At 36.9% G+C, this 21,011-nt stretch overlaps 1 protein-coding gene, 1 long non-coding RNA gene and 1 other non-coding gene across 3 annotated transcripts in view; 1 reads left to right on the top strand and 2 right to left on the bottom strand.

Moving 5' to 3' along the window:
* Window positions 1–21,011, bottom strand: part of LOC146485634 (ras-like protein 1) — a 567,471-nt gene that overhangs the window by 436,742 nt on the left and 109,718 nt on the right. The window lies entirely within an intron of this gene.
* The window catches only part of LOC146485638 (uncharacterized), a 56,352-nt gene continuing 35,881 nt past the window's right edge, over window positions 541–21,011 (top strand). The window contains exon 1 of the long non-coding RNA XR_014863329.1: window positions 541–1,199. This is a non-coding gene — a long non-coding RNA (uncharacterized LOC146485638). The remainder of the gene's footprint in view (window positions 1,200–21,011) is intronic.
* On the bottom strand, window positions 13,946–14,019 carry Trnay-aua (transfer RNA tyrosine (anticodon AUA)). Its single transcript has one exon. It is a non-coding gene; the product is annotated as a tRNA-Tyr (tRNA).

Here is a 21,011-nt window from a genome sequence, read left to right as displayed (position 1 = left end):
CAAAGAATAAGATCCATTTCGTCGCTGATTTCATCACGGTTTGTACTAAGTCCGTAGGCTTGCACGTGCCTGGAAATATCCCTTTGACATTGACTGAGTTTTATATTGTTTCCACTGCACTCACAAACCGAAACGTCCCTTTTGGGATTTGAAAGAGACCAACTTTCCATTGTCCCGACCAGGATATTTTCCTTCGCACGACGATATGCAAATTTCCCTTACAGTGTTTTTGATCGACGGGACAAATTTACGTCCGGTCACCTCTCCCCCCACCAAAAAAAAACCAACAGCAAAAAATAAATAAATAAACAGAAAGAATGCCAAAATTTGGGCAGGTATTAGGTACTGAATGTGAAAATTTATTGGCTAGGAGAGGTGGGTCAAAAATTCCAACAAATGTGTACGCTAATGCCCCAGATCAGCGACGTATCTTACATGCAGGCCATCCTTAACATCCAATAAGCAATGAATTAAAACAAAGAAACAAACAAACAAACAAACCCAGGAAACATGGGCGGCTTGTGTGGTTGCGTAAAACGATCAGTGAAGCGCTTTTATTTTATCCTCTTTATTCACCACTGTAAAACAGTCATAAAAGCGGATCAAAAGTCGTCCTTTTATCACCCTATCAATGATATATTGTACCAAAAATATCTAAAGAAGAGATAATGCCATTGCGACAATTAGCCCAAGCTACAAAAACAAACAAACAAACAAACAAAAAGCGCCTATATCGCGTTTAAAACTACATCCGGTCAGCAGTTTTGCTACTCGCATTTCCGGTCTACATACGTTTGGTCGTAAACAGGTCGTAAACAACAATTTCTTCGCTTCTCAACCATGCACCACGGAATGTACGGTTCGATTTAGCCAAAGACTTTATTCAGAATCGTCGCAGACATGCATTTGCTCAGCTGTGATCTTGATGCATCTATTTAACTTCCTGGGTGGATTGTATTGATGAATTATTTCGATACTCGACACACGACTGTGTTTGACCTGTTCGACTGTTCTTTATTCGGGTTAATGCATCATCATCTTTGGTCTAAAAGTAGATGTTCGGCGAGGTTAGACAGTTAGATTTGTCCTTTCTGCTAGAGTCTGTGCAAGATTTGGTCAAGAAAATGGAGCGAGCGAACTGAGGAGAGACCCATCCTATACGACAAAAGCATCCTGAAGAAATTCCCAAAAGTTGCAAGGTGGGCTTTGTTTTAATTTATATTTCATCAAATTCGTTGGCCAAAACCTAATCAATCAAATGTAGATAACAGATAAGATGAATGAAAAAACCTCTGAAGCAGATATTTTCTATCTAAAGCCTGTTTGAACCAAATACTGGATACCTCAACATTTCCAATTTTGCATTTTTTTGCAACTTGCCTCGGATGTCTTCAACACCCATGGCCAGAATATAATTTTCCCCAAATAGATTTTATAATATTTATAAACTTCAATATCTATGTAAGCCCTGATGCTAATTTGGTTTATGTGGAAAGAGAACTTTGGGAGAAATAACGAATATGGTTGTGCTTGTTTTTCCTTCTTGTCAAAATGGCTGACAGGCAACATAGTAATACCAACATTGTCTTCTTGATTATAGAACCCAAAATACTCTAACAGCAAATTTTATAAACTGGGAGAGTGGTTCTACCATCTGTATGAATTTCATTTGAATTGGTTCACATGTACTCGAGAACCAGACTCGTTTATTTTTACTATTTGAGAGTGAATTTTTCGGTCAAAACATAGACCTCAGGCCGACGTGATCAAGTGCGGTTTCCATGGCAACGACGCACCTGCCGATCCAAATATGGCTGTTTTTGTTCATCCCTCCAGGTAACCTACCTCCACACAAAAAATGAAGGGGGGTAAAAAATTTTCATTTCCAACTTTGCTTCACTTTCCTGGAGAATTGCTCTTAAGACCCGATAAAACATGTGCTGCGAGCTTTTTGAACAGCTTCAAAAACATTCCTGGTAAAGCTGTCCATATTGGACAAAGCTAAATAAATTATGAAATGTTAACGAGTTTTCGACCTCTTCTTAAGGAATAGAAGTACAGTACACGGCCCTGTATTAAGCGGCCACCCTTTATTAAGCGGCCAATTTTCAAAGTCCCGATTTTTCGCTCATACAAACGTTGTATTTGTTACCTGTATTAGGCGGCCACCTCTATTAAGAGGCCGCGGCCACCCTGTAGCAGTCCTATGTTTGTCTTTCTTTGTTATTTTTACCTGTATTAAGCGGCCACCCATGAATGGAAACTACGCTATATGTTTTTTTATGCGGTATTTTATTGTGTTTAAAATGCGATCCATCGTCACGATAACGAAGCTACTGTAAGCTGATAAGTCGGCCATTTAGTATCGTTAACGTCCAGTTTCAGATGTCCGCAATGTGCTGAAGTACAGTACCATATCATGAACGCTAAGACAAGTTTGTTTTGAATATGCTTCACTCTTTAGCTAGAAATTCCTCTTTAATTAGCTTGTTCTTCTGTCATGTGATGGAGAATGAATCGCCTTTAAAGATCACTGTCAGATGCTATAGAACATGCAGAACAACTACGGGCGTTTGCGCAGTACCATGGATAACAGGAATTGTCGCTAGCAGTGTCGACAGTTAACGACTTGCTCCACAAACAAAAGTTTCAAATGCCGAAGCGCCAAACGCACGTGTCCGACTTTTTTAAGTCGCCGTAATTCTTACTCTATTCCTATTTTAACTTGAACAATTTTTTTTTCTATTGTACTTCTTTTAATTAGAAACATTTCGGTTTTAACTCCACTTCGAACGTAACAACTATGAAATGACGGAATGAGTTATTTTATTGTGAACTGTAGGTCATAGAAATACAGTACTGTATGCCGTAGAAGAGTAGAGGACAATTTATTGCACAGTGCTTTTACACAATGTTACGTATATTATAGCTGCTACAAGCTGGCACTGAACTTTTTTAAAGTATTGATCGCTTGAAAGAGTGTTGATTGTCCTACAGTTTTCTTTGCATGAAATGTTTTTGTATGATACGCCATTGAAATTGACATTAGACCACGCCCAGTTAGTATTTTTAGTGATCCTGTATTAAGCGGCCACCTGTATTAAGCGGCCAGCTCCTCAAGTCCCGAGGGTGGCCGTTATATACAGGTTCGACTGTAGTTCTTTTCGCAGAGTGGTCAGCATGGTTAAGAAGATAATAAGTCAAAATATTGTTATAGTTCGAGTTCTCTCACATCCTGCGAAGAAGTACGTTAAAAAAAAGATTTATTTCATACATACTGAGATTTACAGATAGAATTAATCTGTTGAAAACCCGGTTCGGAAATTCTCGCAGCCAATGGCAACATCGAAACGTCTTTCTCACACGTGGAAAATCCATTCCATCCAATCAGAAAGCGGCTCTCAAAACGCATCAACATTTTCAATGAACGAATCACCGTGGTAGCTTTGGTGTAGCTTTATCGATTGCGCTAGCTTTTTTACGCCGGGATTTCGCCTTTTTCGCAGGACATTTTTAGACGAGTTTAAAACATTCTGATAAACAACTACTGGTGGCTGAATGTTCTGGCAGTAGGTTCAAACCTTTGGATAAACCCATCCGGCGAGGAATATATTACCGACCTAGAAAACAAAAACGCAGCGGGGTGTGAAGCTACTTACTGTATTTCTGCTGGAGAAAAACGAACAAAGAAAAAGTGAGGAAATTTAGCCAGAAGAGCTCAACCGCTACGTTGGTGAATTCATGGTTAGTGTGAAAAGAAAAGATGGCCAAGACTATGAACCATCAAGCCTTCGAGGGTTGTTTTCAAGTTTCAACCGGTATTTAAAAGAACGAAAGTACTCAGCGAGTATAATATTATCGAAGACATTGCGTTTGATCAAGCAAGAAAATGCCTTTACGAAACGAATTTACTAGGAATCTCAAATGCCGAAGCTTTGCTAAACACAGTGGGGCTTTTCAATTCGGTAAATTTTGGCTTAAGAGGCTGTGAAGAACATCGGCAGATGACTTGGGGCGACGTGCAACTTCACATGGAAGCTGACGGAACTGAATACTTAGAGTATTCTGAACGGCAAACGAAAACTAGAACGGCAGCAGAACTTCGTAATGTCAGGAGCTGTTAAACCGAAGGCTTTCGAAGCACCAAACGGTGCACCCGAAAGAGATCCAGTTGCCGTTTACAAGATTTACTCCGAAAAGTGACCTGACGCGATGAATAAACCTGATGCGCCATACTAATAATCTCGAAATAAATTCCACAAAAAGTCCTTCCTAAAACTGTGGTTTAAATCAAGTGCAAATGGGTCATAACAAATTCAACATGAGTTTGATGAAAACCATGGCGGAAAAGGGAGGCCTTTCAAGTAAACGTCTGATAATCACAGCGCTCGAAAACGCATTTTTGAAATAACGTGATATTGATTTTCGTGTATTTCCATTTCGTTTACTTTCATTATAACAATAAAACACTTGAGAGCTATGAGTACATGTTTACCAAACCTGTTCAGCACGGAAAAATCTCAGTATGTATAAAATAAACAAATTACAGCATGGAAAGTGCTTTGTACGGTGTTAAAGCACTCGTTGTTTTATATCAGAAATCTCACTCGTTCGCTGCGCTCACTCGTTCGATTTCTGATATGTCAACAGCTCGTGCGTAAACACCGAACGTGCGTATTTTCCATGAAGTAATCTATATGTATGAAAAAAACTCCAATACTTGTGAGAAACATGGAAGATGATATCTGTAAAATTTTTAGGGGTTCTCTGAATCATAGACAAGTAAAGATAAACGATAAAAAGGAACAACGTTTCGGGGTCGTCATGACGCCATTATCAAGTTCGAAGTGAATCAGTAGTCGAAATACAAAGACCTGAAAATACAGGAAGACCTGTAGATAGTTACTGACTACTCAAACTCTAATTAGTATCATTGCTATTCCAGTTTTAAGTATTTGTTGCTAGTTCGCTTTCCTGCAGATAAAATGTGTGCAAGATTTTAACGATAGTCCTATAATTTGTGAAGAGTAGAGGCATATGTCAAATTTAAGAGTGGGGTTGTGTGGAAAACTTGCCAAAAGCATTGGTTGGAGTACATTTGCTCCGCTGGATAGCGACTTATCCAGTGGAAAAAGTTATCCGCTCTTTGAACAACTGGAGCCTGGTTTTTGTGAGTTTTTGTTTTTGCCAGTGTCTCTCAGAAATAACATGACTAATGGTGCGGCCACTTGTTATCCACTTGCTTGGTTAATACTAAAACAGTTTTTCAGTAACAATTTTATCACGCTATCAGACTTTACTTATGCGCGCAATGTATGTCGTTGCATTTTTCGCCTTTCTTAGAATTGGCGTATTGAGTGCCATCCAGCCCGAAAGCTCACTGAAGTAATTAGATAGACAGTAGACACAATAGCCAGTTAATGCAAATATTGAATAGTGATTGAACAGAAAAATCCAGCCATAGCAGAACTTCTTTAAACACAGCAGAAAATTACAGAAGCCTGTGATCTTGCTCCTTCATTCTTGTCTTCTGTTGTTGATACATGTTTTATATAAACTGCTTTTTCAAGATATGTCAATATTTGCTGAGTTGTAACCTTTCTTTTAGTCCAAGAATAACACTCTAACATTTTTGCCAATAACTTCTTTTCAAGGTTTCCTCTTGGACTACTTGCAGTAAGGTTATAAAGGACATTTTAATTTTAGGCTTTCGCCTATTTCTGAAACTTAGTAAAGCTCTAAATGCTTTTCAAAAACTAGGTTTTATAAGATAAAAGCAAATAGATGCAGAAAGAGAGTTATTTGGGGACGTTTGAAATACATGTGCAACAAATATAAATTTAGATCCATCCGACATTTTTTAATAAACAAGGAATTGATTATGACTCTGGAAAAGAGATGAAATATTGTATCTTCTTCATGAAATCTTGCATAAACCAAAACTTGGTTCCGCGATGATTTCTATTCTCGGGCTCGCCTTTTTCATTGTTTAAATATACTTAGGCTTCGAAGCCATTCCCGCCAGACCCAAGCGTAATGCAAGAGTTTGTATGGAGATCAGGAACTGAAATTGAAATCAATTGCTGTATGAGTAATTCACGGAATAAAGTTCTTTTTAAACATTGTTTAGTGTTATTTATTGCCACTATTCGGTGTATTTGAGCGATTTTAGCTTATTTACCCGACGGCGTTTATATGTTTACACTGCTGTTTATCTGAAGACTTAGCAACCAAGTCAACTTTTTAAATCGAAATAACAAAGGAGATTAATAAATGTCCAAGATAACACAAGCAATGCTTATTCAAAGGTCTGTAGAAACCATAAATACCACCAAATTACTCACGTTTAATCGGCAACGCGAAAAGCCTTCAAATCAGGTTCGTCGCCAGCGAGAACGCGGCACACCTGACTTTGGTCATGCGCAGTGAAGCCGAGATATAATTTTACTTCCGGTCCTGTTTCACGACGTCTGCGTTCCTGTATCTTAATGTCCCTATTTGCGAGATGGGACACCCATCAGTCGCAGTTGTTGTTGTTGTTTTTTTTTTGGTGTGTGTGTGTGTGTGTGTCTTATGGAGAGGCTTAATCCTAGATATTTTTTTCTATACAACGCCGATAGTTTTCGCATCGGTGCTGCTAGCTGGGCATCTGCCAAAGGGTTTTTAAACTCTCAAATCCGTAGCGTTTTCTTCGCTGCATTAGAACTCCTGGCATTAGTACTCAATTAGAAGATACATGTAGCTACAAGCTTATGCAGGCGCTATGTTTAACCCCCCCCCCCCCCCCACCCTAGTGTTGTTGCCAATACCTTTCGGGTGGGAAGACCCACCAAATCAGCGCACTGTGGTCTTTTCATTATATTTTTTGGCCATCATCTTTGGTAGAGCTTTGAATTCCTTATTGTTCCCTCATCGTTTCTCAGCTATTTTCTTAAGTTTTGTACTTTAAAAAAAAAGCGGCCATGAAAAATGGCGAATTTTTTTTTTTTCATCTCAAAGCGTATTTTTTTTTTTTCATCTCAAAGCGTATTTTGTATTTTGCTTCTAAGGTTTTCTTGAAGCGCTCAAGTAAACAGGCTTGGCGATTAACGCAACTAGATTTCATCTAGTCTTATATTCATCTGTTGATTCGTAACACTCCTTGCAAATGCTTTCATCATGTTTAGTGATCTTTTAATAATATTTACAGAATCTGTCAGACATTGTACTATTCCAACAGTTCAAACATTAAATGTATGGCAATGGTCAGTCAAGTCGAAACATAACATGCAAATTTTTTTCATATCATTAGTTTAGATAAATTTTTGAAGTAATCGATTTTAAAACGATGGTTGACACTGATCATCCATGTCAAATTTTGCATTATGAATGGTATCCAATAGCCACATAAAACAGAATCTCTCTCTTGCATTTCACCACTAGTATAAATCATTGGTTTTCCATTTGTTGATGAATAATTTGCAATTTCAAACAACATTATCAACCCGACAGAGTCGAAGTATTCAGCGTATTTATCACCGTTTCTGTAAGCTACCCAAGGTGTACCAGGACCTTTCTGTGAATCCAAATTGATACCTCGTCTTTTTTCATTTAAGTGGGTGAATTATCGCGACTGTAAATACCTCTTAAAAGTTTTATTCTAAGTTTCTTAACCCATTCCAACAGATTAAAATTACTGTGCGGTGTATTGATAAATTTTATAGTAACGCTCCTATGAATGGGATTGGATTGAATAGACTGGTTGTTTTTTTTCCGAGAAGCAGATCCTGTCCTTTTTTGGGAGCTTTTTTTTTTTGTTGTTGTTTTTTTTTTGCTTTTGACCAGATTGTTCCCATATTGCAAAAAATGGTGGTGATATGTAATCAGCTGGAGTGACTTATCCACCCTTTTTTATTTCTGTAGTATTGGGTATATAGACAGGTAACGATCTTTTAGTCCTTTGGCGATCAACTTGAAGGACTTTACTAGTCAAAGCACCCAGCAGTAAAGGCACACCAATACTTGGAAGCAAAGTGTCCAAAAATCCACCAGATTGCTTTTTTTGGTAGTTTTATCATAACTTGTCCGCCTGTATGAATTGCTTTAACTATCAATTTTTTTCTCGGCTTCAGCAAGACAGTCTTCGTGCTTAATCAATTGATCTATTTTGTTTTGTGAATCAGGAAACCTCCAACCTGTACCCTTTCCAAATATTTTATCGACACCGGCATTAGCCAGACCAGACAAAGCACCTGTTGCGAGAGCCGGCATTGCTTTTGCTGCTGCTTTAGTGGCCATAAGGAGAAGATTTGTTCCAAGTGAAAATAAACATGACCATAGACTGCCACCTTCTTGAATGGCTTTCCTTATCTGTATTTACTATTTTAATATCGACACCTCTTCCATTTTTAACTGTGTTTTTGTCAATGAAACAGTTTTTCAATTAAGCTATCAGGACCAGTCAACTCGTTTTTTGCTAATCGTATTGTTATTGCTAAATTATTTCTCAACGCTTTTGCCAGTATCTTTCTGTCTTTCCGACAGAGTGGCTCCATGTGAATGATACCTCGTCATATCTTATATATAATACATGTTACATAGTTAACGGAAAAGTACTTTGCTGTCTTTTTGTATTAATTCAGCGTCCTGTTCATATAGAGTCAAGGCATAGATAGTATAAGCTGTAGTTGTTGTTCCAGACAGTTCATATCTGAATGTTAATTTTGTTGTTCCATCTTTTATTTGTTTCTGGTTTTTTTTGTTTCGTGAGATGGAGACAATGATTTAAAGTTAGTTACATTCATTAGATTTCCTTATTGGTATTGATAATTAGCACGTATATATTTCAAAATATCTCTGTAGACACGTGTTTAATCTGCTTCTGGGGTGTAATATACTTCAGGATATTCGTTTCCGTCTCCGACTTCAAGATGAGCATTTGTAAGAGGTCTTGGATCAGTTGACACACTGAATGTATTATAAACAAATGGATTAGCTGTTTTTGCACCAGTATACGTACCATCAACCATAAAACGAATACATGTCTGGGTTTGGAAAAATAATACTGTTTATTTTAAAATGACCAGCTCTTTGAGTTAAAGAATTGCTTCTTTCAATGTGTCCTCTCAAATACGTCCATTTGAGTGGCTTGAGATATTGCTCCATATACAATGTGACCCTTCAGAGTTAAAGGTGATTCGAGACACAATCAATCGCATTCTTGTGACAATTACTCGGCAATTATCTGCAGCTTGCCAAATAAGATTTACATCAGATGCAATTTCCATGTTCAATTCAAGTTTTGTGGAAGGAAGTAGTTCATCTTCCAAAGCTTCGAAAAATAAATATCCATTCAATAGGATTTCTGTATTCACAACAGCAGACAAGCCCAGAAGCACTTTTCTTACAGAGAAGCCCTTGCTGTAATTTGCTTGCGCTGTTCTTTCTTCAGCATATCTACTAGAATCGCATAGCTATAAGAATTCTCGCCATCTGATTGGCTATCGAGGCGAGGAATTCAGAGTGGAATTGCAACTTGAAAGCGAGGTTGACCAATATTGCACCATAGGAATTCGTAGCCTCTCATAGCAACGCAGGCAAAATTTTAAACAATTATGTTTTCAAAACCTTTGTCTCCGTTTACAAAGCAAAAACCTGACCGAAGTGAGGAAACAGAAGATTTTCCTTGCTTTACTTTAAATTATGACTTCGTCGAGAGATTTTTTAAGAAGCAGCTTACGCTTACGAGCACGAGAAATTGGCAGCAGTCTATCGCGAAAGAAAAAATGGCGGAAGAAAGAGAAACAAGCAAAAGTACTTCAGCTACCAAGGAAGAGCCGGTTTCAATTGTAGCGTACACAGAAGATGAACTAGAGGCCTTCAAAGAAAATATGGCTTCCGAAAACACGCAAAAAAGTACGAGTACTGCCGTTCGCCGTCTACAGTCGTGGTACTTTGCAAAGTACAAAACTGAACTCAACTTAAACAGCATTTCTAAAGCAGAGTCGCCCCAATTACTGAAGCATTTTTTTTGTTGAAAGACGAAAAACAAAAAACGATGACGAAGGCACAGAATATGAGCCTGGTTCACTTCAACTTACCGCAATGTTCTTCGCCGCTATTTCCTCCACAGGCCAAGTCCACCACCGCCCGATAACTTCAACATTGAGAAAAATGAAGAATTTGATGAAGTTGCCAACATGTTATCCGTTAAGAAGAAGGATTCGAAGAGGAAAGGTCTTGGAAATAAGCCGAACGCTGCTCAGCTCCTAGAAGAAGATGAAATCGAGAAAATATGGTCCACCGGAGCACTTGGCCTTCAAAATCCTTGCTCGCTTCTCCATCTTTTTTGGTGGAACAATGTCACGCACCTTGGCATGCGAGCTTTTAAGGAGCAATGCGACTGCCTCATACAAGATTTTATCGTCACTAACCAGAACGTTGAATATAAGGAACGCCAAATGAAGAATCGCCAAGGAGACGAAGGAAGTTCGAGAAAAAGTGCCAGAAAGTACGACAAAAAAATCTGGAAGACGGATGGAGGAGAGCGGGACCCATACCGAGCATTCATTGAGTATGTCGCACGTCGTCTTCAAGGTGAAACCGTTCTGGAAATTTTTTCCCCACTCCACTAGATAAACCAACATCAAATATTTGGTATAAAGCAGTTCCCGTCGGTAGAAATACCCTTGTAAAAATTATGCAGAAAATCGCCTCCATCGCGTCCTTGGACGGAAAATTCACGAATTCAAGCGGCCGCAAAACAGTCATCCAAGGCCTTTGTGAAGAATTTAACCCACTTGAAATCTCGGAGCTGACAGGCCATGCAGACCCCAATTCAATTTCTAGGTACAGCCACAATCCCGCTAAAAAGCAACGCCGAATATCTAACAAGCTGGCTGGTTTTACACCAAGTGCTACCACAACTGCAAGCGACGCGGGCAACACAAGCAGCACTTCGCCTCAGCTTTGGCCAGAAATTGTTGGTAACAGCTCAGCCTCTGCATTACCACCGGTTGTACAGAAGAGAGTTCACGACGAAGGCAGTTATTCGGAATATCCAATGAAAGCTTTGAGCGGACTGTTTACCGGGGTAGCGTTTAACAACTCCCCAGTAAATATTTTAATCAATTTTCAGTCGAATGTTAATCCCGACGGCGGCAAGAGCAGTTCTCTGCATTGAAATGATCACTATATTTACTTAGTTTTTTGACTTTTTGCTTGTTTTCCTTTCCAAAAACTCATGTTAGCAATGACCATTGTATTTTGACGTACGATTCGAGTACAGTAATTCTTATTTGGAGGCAACTTACCAGCAGATTTGTTGAGGTCTCAGTTTGGAGGCACGTTGCCAACCTTTTAGCCGTTGTTGAAGAGTTTTCCTCGAGTTTATGATTCGTGAAGGTGAAATACGTACTCGATGATAAAAGCTCTCAGCACATTCAGTTTCATTATTTTCAACGTAAAAATATATATGTAATTTGCAGCCTCTGTAAAAGTTCATAAAACGGTGATTTGTGAAACACGAGGTTCAAATAAAGTTTTATGCATTTGGCTTGCTTCCTATTCGCTGGCTCTTAACAGTCGTGACAGTTCATTTGAAATGGCTTTTTTTTAAGGCCCATTGCCGATATTGCAACATTCGCCCAAAGAACGGTAAATAGCTTCATTTTTAAAAAGCTATGCGGTTCAAGGAAAATTCACCACCTGACTCGTGAATTCCACGTTAAATTTTACTTGAAAACCGATATCGCACTCATAGCGTGGAATTCCCTCGTCAGGTGGTGAGTTTTCCTATAGTATTTAAATAATAAAACTCATTTGTAGCTGTTGATCCTGCATAACCGGGACTGTGTTCCACATGGTTTGCATCATTACAGTCATAGACTTTTCAACTATTTAATTTAATGGCTTCCGTTAACATTACTGTTGTGATCTCCAGCGGTTATGGTTATATTAGCTCCATCAGCTATCTTGAGGACTTTAAACCCCACTGATATTCTTGCATTATACTAATCAAATGGAGTCACTTCTCCTGAGGTGTCAGCAACAAACCTATAATGTTTTTTTTTTTTTACATCTTGTATTAGCAACGTTAGCGTTTAAAGGTGTTTCGAAGTAAAAAACAACGTCTTCATATCGCTCTACATATTTCGGATTTCTGAATGATTTCATTGTATCATTATATCACATAATTTTTTAGTTTACCTCCTGAATCAATTGATTGACTCTCTCGGCTATTTCAAAATCGTTCAATGATCGGCTAATTGGTGATTGACTATTTATTGATTGTGTAACAGGCTGTTTTTCATTCAATAATTGAATGATTTTATCGCCAGCTTTATTTTCAACAAACTCACCAGTTTTTTCAGCTGTCTTGGTTGCTGCTTTCGTTACTGCTTTTTTAGCAGTTTCTTTCGTCGTTTTTCCGAATACCTTGGATCCGGTAGATTTTATTACATCCATAAATCCTTCACTCTCAATGTGTTTCTTGGCATATCTATCCAATTCTGGATCATATTTCCTCTTGAATTTACTTTTGTCGCATATATCATTACGTTAAATTAATACGGGGCGAAGGGTTAGACTCATAAACCAATCTACACCACTCTAGTCATTTGGTCTACCATGACAGTGTGTTGCTATATCGTCCATCCTTAATGCTATCCATAATTGTTTTTTTCCTTTATCTTTTATTATTCTTCGATAGACTTCTCTTTAGTCCACCAGGTTTCTGTGTGATAACATTTAACCCTTTTATTATATTACCAATAATTTCATCATCGTTATTACTCATATTCAAGAATATTCTTGGTGGTGGTAATTCATACTTCGTGAAAATAGCAGCATCTGCTGACGTAAAACCTGCTTCAAGATCAGTCAGTTATTTTTTCCATCATAGCTGGTTTATAATCGATTGGCAATGTCGTTGTTTCTTGTTGTTGAGGTAACTCAGGAAATTGCTGCATCATAACTGAATCTTCGAGCCCTGATGTTATTGCTTTTTGGTTTTTCTCTAATTGTTCAAGCATTTTGTCTTGTTTTTCATCAATTGTCTTTTTAGTCTCTTTTTGGGCTTCAACGACTGTTTTGAATGTTTCTGACAAAACTAATTGGATATCTTGTTTATCACGTAAGTATTCTTTGATAGCATTTCGAACCTGTTTGGTTATATTTCCAGCTTTGACCTTTGAATCAGTCATTTTATTTATCGTGGCCATGTCCATGATGATACATTATATAAACTTTTCTCAACTTATCTAAACTTTTCTAACATATCAGTATGGAAATCCCAAATTATGATTCTAAGGAGGGTATAAATAGTGGTTTCAAGCGATTAAAACCATATATGCTACAAGTCACTTTGAGAATGCTGATATGCGGTAATTCAGGATCCGGAAAGACTAATATAATGTATGATATGTTGATGAAGCCATTGGTATACTGTGATCAGGATAAGTATCAGAATATGATGAATTGATTCAAAGAAATCAGAAAATAGTTGGCTATGATGTTTTGGTCTGCAGCAATGACGAAATCAATCCGATTGAAAATCCAATGGAAAATGAATCACAGAAGATAGTCATATTTGACGACTTCATTTGTTATAAAAACCGAAAAGCATTGGTTGATTATTTTATCAGTGGTACACTCAAGAACTGCTCAGTTATTTATTTATCACAATCATTTTACAAGACCCCGAAGGACATCAGGTTAAACTGCAGTCACTTCTGTATTTACGATTTCCTGAGCAGTAGCGAACGGAATTTGATATCCAGGGAGCTGGGAGTCAATAAAGAACAATATATTAAAGCAACCCAAAAACCATTTCCGTTTCTGGTTGTGGATAAGCCTATGAAGAGAGTGCAAAGGAACTTTTATGGAACAATATAATATATTAATATTATGAAGGAAAAACAAAGGGAGATGTAAAGAATCGACCATAAGAGGACACAGAAAAATTCTGAGCCCCAGATGGGATTCGAACCCACGACCCTCCGTGTTATAGATCGGATGCTCTAACCTCTGAGCTACTGAGGACTCGTTGGTGAGCAAGGGTCATTTTTGTGGGTTGGACTTGGGTACTGCATCCTAGGAATGGACTGCGTGACTGCGAGACGCGGTTCGCAAGTCCCACCCACAAAATGACCTTGCTCGCCAACGAGTCCTCAGTAGCTCAGAGGTTAGAACATCTGATCCAGAACACGGAGGGTCGTGGGATCGAATCCCATGTGGGGTTCAGATTTTTTCTGTGTCTTCTTATGGTCGATTCTTTACATCTCCCTTTATAATATTAATATTTTGCAGTGGCATTAATATTATGGGTATTTTTAATGAACATAGTTCAACCACTTCGTACACAAGAGGTATCGGATCTCAGGGACCTCGAGAACTCCCTGGTGTTGGATTCGTGGTGAAGGGTTCTAACTACAGTTTGGAAAACTGGAAATTATTTGATATAAAACAGGGTACAGACCCCAATGACGTGGTGACAAAATCACAAATAGAGTTATTAAACGGAGCCAGAGCTGGATATGTCGTAAATGAAAAGGCTGTCGTGTATTCGCCTTCAGGTTCTATTTATACACAAAGCCTGCATCTCAAAGACAAACCTGATATTGCCGGCAATTCAGATGTAATCAGAATTATGACTGAACATCAATAGTATAATAACGTGCATTTGTATATTCCAAATTTGAAGAATTATGACGATTATGGAGGTAGAAAAAAGAGTGAAATGATGATCACTTCTGTTCATCAAACGATTGATGGGAAAATAATATTTCGAGATATTGAACTTGCCAATCCTTCAGGAAATTCTAATGCCGCAAACAAATCATTTGTTAACACTGAAATAAATAAATACAAAAAAAACAAAAAAAAAAAACAATGACCCAATTTCGTTAAAAAGGCGGCAATACCATGACCGGTGCATTAATAATTCCAAAAGACAATTACCCCGTACAAGGGAATACGAATAAAGTTATCAGTTATGAATCAACGAGAGATATTTTTATCACGAAAAGAAAGTTTCCCCTTGGAATCGAGTCTGAATATGAATGGCAATGAAATAGAGAACCCTCCTGCGCCTGTTTCGGAGCGTCAAGCAGCAAACAAATCATATCATTGACACTATTTTTTTATAACAAAATAACTGGCGGTTCGATTTGTGGTGATTTAGATATATAAGAGCATTCGATTTGTAACGGCACCCGCGTGCCTTAGTTTTGTTTCGTAGTATTTTTAGATATTTTCCCTATTATAACCGCAACACATCACTATAATTTTCCGCTAGCAGTCACGTGTCCTAAGCTTTTATACCTCGAAAAGGAGTGTCATTTTCCATAAGGCTCACAGAAATTCGACGGGAGCAACGAGAGCAATTATTGCTGTTTAACTCAGAACCTGCTATAGCGTTCGCCCCAACACGTCCTAATACACAGGATTGCTGTATTGATACATCAAATGTCGTCAAAAAAGACGGTTTAATACCAATGACTGGTAATTTGAATTTGGGAAACAACAAGATAACCAATCTTAGAAATCCAATCAATCCTCATGATGGTGCATGTAAATAAAAGGTATGTTGAAGCTGTTACCAATGGTTCTTTGAATAGAAGGGGGACTTGATGAATGGAATACTTGATATTTATAATAATTTGATACAAAATGTAAGAACACCTTTCGGTAATGGAGATGCAATTCATAAAAAAAATATATCGACGATACTCTATCCCAATCTCGTTTGGTAACAAGTCATAAAAAAATGCATTCAAATATCTGATCGACCAATATGAGTCATCAAGTGAATGCAATATTATAGTCAATGGTATTGTAAATTTTAATGAAAGCAATCATCAAAACAAAAAGGCTTACAGTATCACTGCCGGTTCTAAAGATAATCGAAGCAGAATAGTGTTCAACTTGTATCCTTAAGATGTAGGAACCTACACTATGATATTTGAATTTTTTCCGCCTAAAATGACTAATATACAAATCTCATCCCAAACAGCAACAGCATATATCCATAAACAATTGAGTAAAGATTTCACCAATTATTCCAAACTACTAGACTTTTAAGTATAAATCAATAATAGATTCAAAGATACACCAGAGAACATTTATTTTACCATGCATGGCACCGCTACAGCAGATCCTGTACAAGCTTATCTGATAGTATATGGCATAAACGATTGTTCTGATAATGTTTATCCCAGAGTTTATGATGGCACTGATAATGAAATGTTCCAATATAAAATAATCAGATGAAAATCAATGTCGACATTAATTTACAAAACAAACGATTGAAAAATGTTGCATTACCACAACAAGACAATGACGCAGTCACAAGAGCTTTTGTGTCACAAAACAATGGAGATAGTTATTCATACGACACTGTCGATGCAAGAATGTACTTCAAAACACCATTCCATGTGACTTCTGATAACGGCGTTGATATTAATTACATCAAACTACATACTACTCATACTACGAATAATCGCAGTGGTGAACAGCATACTATAACGCAATCATATATGCCATTTGTCTTAGACGAAAACGGTAACCATATAACAGACGGTGACGGAAATAAATTAGAATACACGTAAGTTATGAATTAGGAACTGACCACACTCATAAAGAATCGATACATGTCAATAATAATGGAATTATAGAAACAGAAGACAGACTTCTCATCATAAAAAATGATTTTAAGATGATTATGCCGCCAGTAGTGGACAAATGAAACCAATAGAAAGCACAATAGCATCACCGATTAGTCAAGCTATTCAATCCACTGAATTAGGAATAACAAATTATGTCAAGGATTGTTTAATAATTTCATAAAACAGCGCATTGGCCGAAAACCAATCATATATGGATAAAGCTTCTTGACAAAGATGATTTTGGTCTTGAAGATTTGAGCCAAGTAATTATTTTAAATTCATGGTAAGAGTGAACCGATCGTTATCATAATGTTGAAAGCGAATTTGTCCATGATGCTGTTATAGGTCTTGAGTTTTTTTCGCCAAAGACATGCATACATATAATATATACTCCGCTGGACATCCGAAAAGCTGGACAATGAAAGCAATTGTCGAATAACTTTTTACTGAAAAATAAATTTCAGTGTCATCAGAGGAACAAATTGAATAATATACCACATATTTTTGAAAGCAATGATTTGATATATCAAATATTTCTTAAATGAAACAAAGAAACAACATACTCATATTGATGACAATATATTGAAATCAGCCTTAGCATACCAATATTTATACCATAAGCATTTCAATATGAGTTTATCAGTATCTGATATTCTCGAATTGGCTGACCATAATATGGGGTTAATAGGACCTGATAACAGCAAATTGATACAATTTTTGGAAAGAATTTTCGGATGGATTGATTATTTACGAGCCCACTCGATTTTACACGACGCATATGGAAGATTCTATTTGCATTACAAATTGGACAGAGGTTATTGTTATCCATTATATGGAAAATTAAGTACTAATAACATGAGAAGAAATTTTCTTTGTGGTCAGGCATCTGGATTAATTGATTGCTGGTTCAATAATGTAATAATATAATATAAAGAAACTATCGATTTCAACCACACATCAGATAAATAATTAGAAGATCGAATCAAAGAATTGAAAGCTTATTACCATGTTTATCACAAGAAACAGAGGTGCTATACAAAAGATTGAAAAAATGGAAATTAGCTGGTGATTTGACTAGTGTCGTTTTTGCTAAAGAGGGCATCACTATTGTAATACCTACAGCTACAGTTAGTTTGATAGCTGTAACAGCTGCTTCCATATTGATAGAAGTCTACGTGAAACACAAAAATGTTGAAAAATTAAATCAATGTCAATACGCTTTTCAAACATATGGCCATCTTTTAAATGAAATCAAAGATTGTTTACGTTCAAGTGAATTCAATTCTCAAGAATTTTACATCAAAATGCAATTCACTGACGACTTTATACTAGAAAATTCATCTATAGTCGATAAATGGGTCACAAAATATGACAAATTATTTACTTTTTTAGAATCTTTTGAATCACACTACCGGTTAATGCATACAGTTCCTCCCAATAGGATTCATATAAGGCTAACGTCTTCTTTGATTTTGTAATTCGTATCTTTTTATATGGTAACCTAACCACAATAAACAACTTTCTCGTAATGTATTGTATACTAATTTATTCGTTTCCTTTCCCTGTTTATATAAGGTAACAGCTTATCAATTTCCTTGAAAATAAATAGTATTTTGTACTTATTATGTACATCCGCAAAATTGTGCCTACATAGCTTGAATAATAAATAATCAATATGATATTACCTATTGAAAATTGACTTCCTCTTTATTTTATACATGTCCTCATGAAAATCGATGTAGCCGTTATCATACACATAACATCTGTACAGGCCCGCAAATGATCCCGGCCGGCAAATGATCCCCGGACGGGAAATGATCCCCAAATTGTACCGCAAATGATCCCCGGACCGGAAGTGATTATAATAAGATGTACCGCAAAAATGAAGGAATGGCCTGGACTCCATTGCCAGTTCACGGATATATGAGGAAAAGACAAATTCCTCAGGCTTTTATAACAACAATAAAAACCGGTAAACGTACTGTGCTAAAAGACAAAATTAACCTGGCAATATTTAATTTTTGGACAAAAAATAAAAGCTATTGATTTTAACGTGTCAGCCATTCGCTCGATTTTAAAACTCTGTTTTAGAAATGTTAGATAAGATACTTAACTTTTAAAACGAAATTGAATTTTTCTCCTTGATCTAGGTCGTGGCATTAATCTACTTTATAGCAACCCTTTTGACAATCCAACATGTACATACGCTTTGGTGGCCCAACCTCAAGCTGTGAGCGATTATCACTTGTGCAATAGCTGTCACTGCGAAAATATGACAGTTTGTCATGAGAATATTTACGATCGGGTTTCAAAGTAGAAATACTGTAAAGTTCTTAATAAAAATGACATCCCTTGGATCCTTGGATTAGCTCGAAATGATATTAGCCGGCACATTTACACGATGACATCAGTTTTGGACGACTGAGATAAGTTATGCTTAAAGTGCCCTTGCATGATTATTATTATTATTATGTTTTTTTTTTATTATTTTCATTTGTATATGAATCAACACATACCGCAAAGAAGTTCTGAGAAAAAAAATTCGATTTGGATGAAACGCGTAAATTTAGGTGAGAAAATAAATAAAATTAACAAACAGGCACTTGAAGACTAAGATCCGATTAAGAACAAGTTAAGGCGACGATAGTGGGCGAGATTTGACAGCCATCGCAAGCGCTTTCACCAATTTAAGGTCTAATCATCATTAAACAGGCAATTCGATTTCGGTCTTCTTTTTTTAAAAAAACTTGCTAAAGTCATCAATGACCTGCTTCTTAATTTTTGTTGTGTTTCAGCATAGAGTATTTAAATTCTCGTCTCCTCTTGTTCTCATATGTATCGAAACATGACGAGATTTATAACAAAAACAAAAACAATTTCAATGGACTTATTTAATATTTGTTCCAGTTAACGGCCTTTCGGTTGTACTGTTAAGGTTCATTTCGTACTTTTAGCCCTATTTGAAAAAGAAAATAGGATTTTCGAACAATTCGTACCTTTTTTCGGCGTTGTAGTAATAATAAATAATAAATAAATAATGATGGTTTATTTAAATTACACATGATAGCATATAAAATGAAATACAATGTGTTTACAATTAATAAGATAATATATTACAATTGTTCGTAGGGACTGGGATTACAAGGAGTCAATATAAAAAGCTATTTACAATTCCATTTACTATAAGATGCTAAGGAAATAATGAATTAATAATCATATGTGATTCTACGATGTTTTCGCCATTGCAGGAAAAAAACTCATTCCGAAACGATTTGTTCTATACTTGAAATGGCTATAACTGGCATTGTTCCTAAGATTGTAGGAGTGGCACTCAGAACGCATGCTAGGGAGCAGGCAGTGCAGCTGGCAGTCCGGGTTATCCTTAATTTTCTGCCAAACTCTCTGACACAGGTGCACACGACGATCCTCTAAGCTGGTTATGTTGGCTTGGGCGATAGCAAGAGGGTACTCAAGGCCGGGGAACGCTATTCGCAAGGCCCTCTTCTGAATAGCTTCTAATTGATCGATTAGGAAGCGCGGGAGGGAAGTAGCCCATAATCGTACAAGTTAAAACATATACATGTATGTTCCAGTTTATAGGACAATTGATTTTTTTTTTTTTTGCACCAATTTGTAATTTTTGTAATTTTTAAACTAGTAAAATTTGCATGCAAAGCGTTTAAATAAAATAACTGTTGCGTTATAATAAAAAAAAATGAAGTACATAAAGTTTAAATACAATGTCCAAATTCCCGAGTCCATTCCATCCTATAATTATCGATGTGGCGACCAAATCCGGTCGGGGATCGTTTGCGGTCCAATTTGGGGATCATTTCCCGTCCGGGGATCATTTGCGGTCCAATTTGGGGATCATTTCCGGTCCGGGGATCATTTGCGGGCCGGGATCATTTGCGGGCCTGTACACATCCAACAATACCACAACTTCTGCAAACTTTCATTCCTTTATCGGTCACAATATCACTCTTATTACAGCATGCTAAACGTTTTTGTTTTTGTTTTTTTTTCTGGTTTGTTAAAAGAAACCTCCACTTTTGAAATAAATTAACGTTAAATTGTTGAAAATACAATCTAATTTCGAATTTCGTTGGAAAACATGGAAATAATATTTTTGTGTCTGACAAAACAGGATTTGATTATCGTCTATTTCTCATTTTAAATTTCCCGGGCACCGCCATCTTGGATTTCATGACGTAAAACGGTTGCTCAATTGTTTCACACAAAAAAACTTCTGCTTACTGACAATAGCGGCAACCATATAATGTCATAAAATCCAGACAGGCGATAATCATATCTAATTCTTAGCACACTTGAACGTCATTTTTGCTATTTAAAGTAAAATTTTGAACT

Source organism: Pavona decussata, unplaced genomic scaffold (assembly GCF_977016875.1).
Source record: "Pavona decussata unplaced genomic scaffold, jaPavDecu1.1 SCAFFOLD_25, whole genome shotgun sequence".
Lineage (NCBI taxonomy): Eukaryota > Metazoa > Cnidaria > Anthozoa > Scleractinia > Agariciidae > Pavona > Pavona decussata.
Note: the sequence above shows the minus strand (reverse complement) of the source record. Positions and strands in the feature narration are given on the sequence as shown.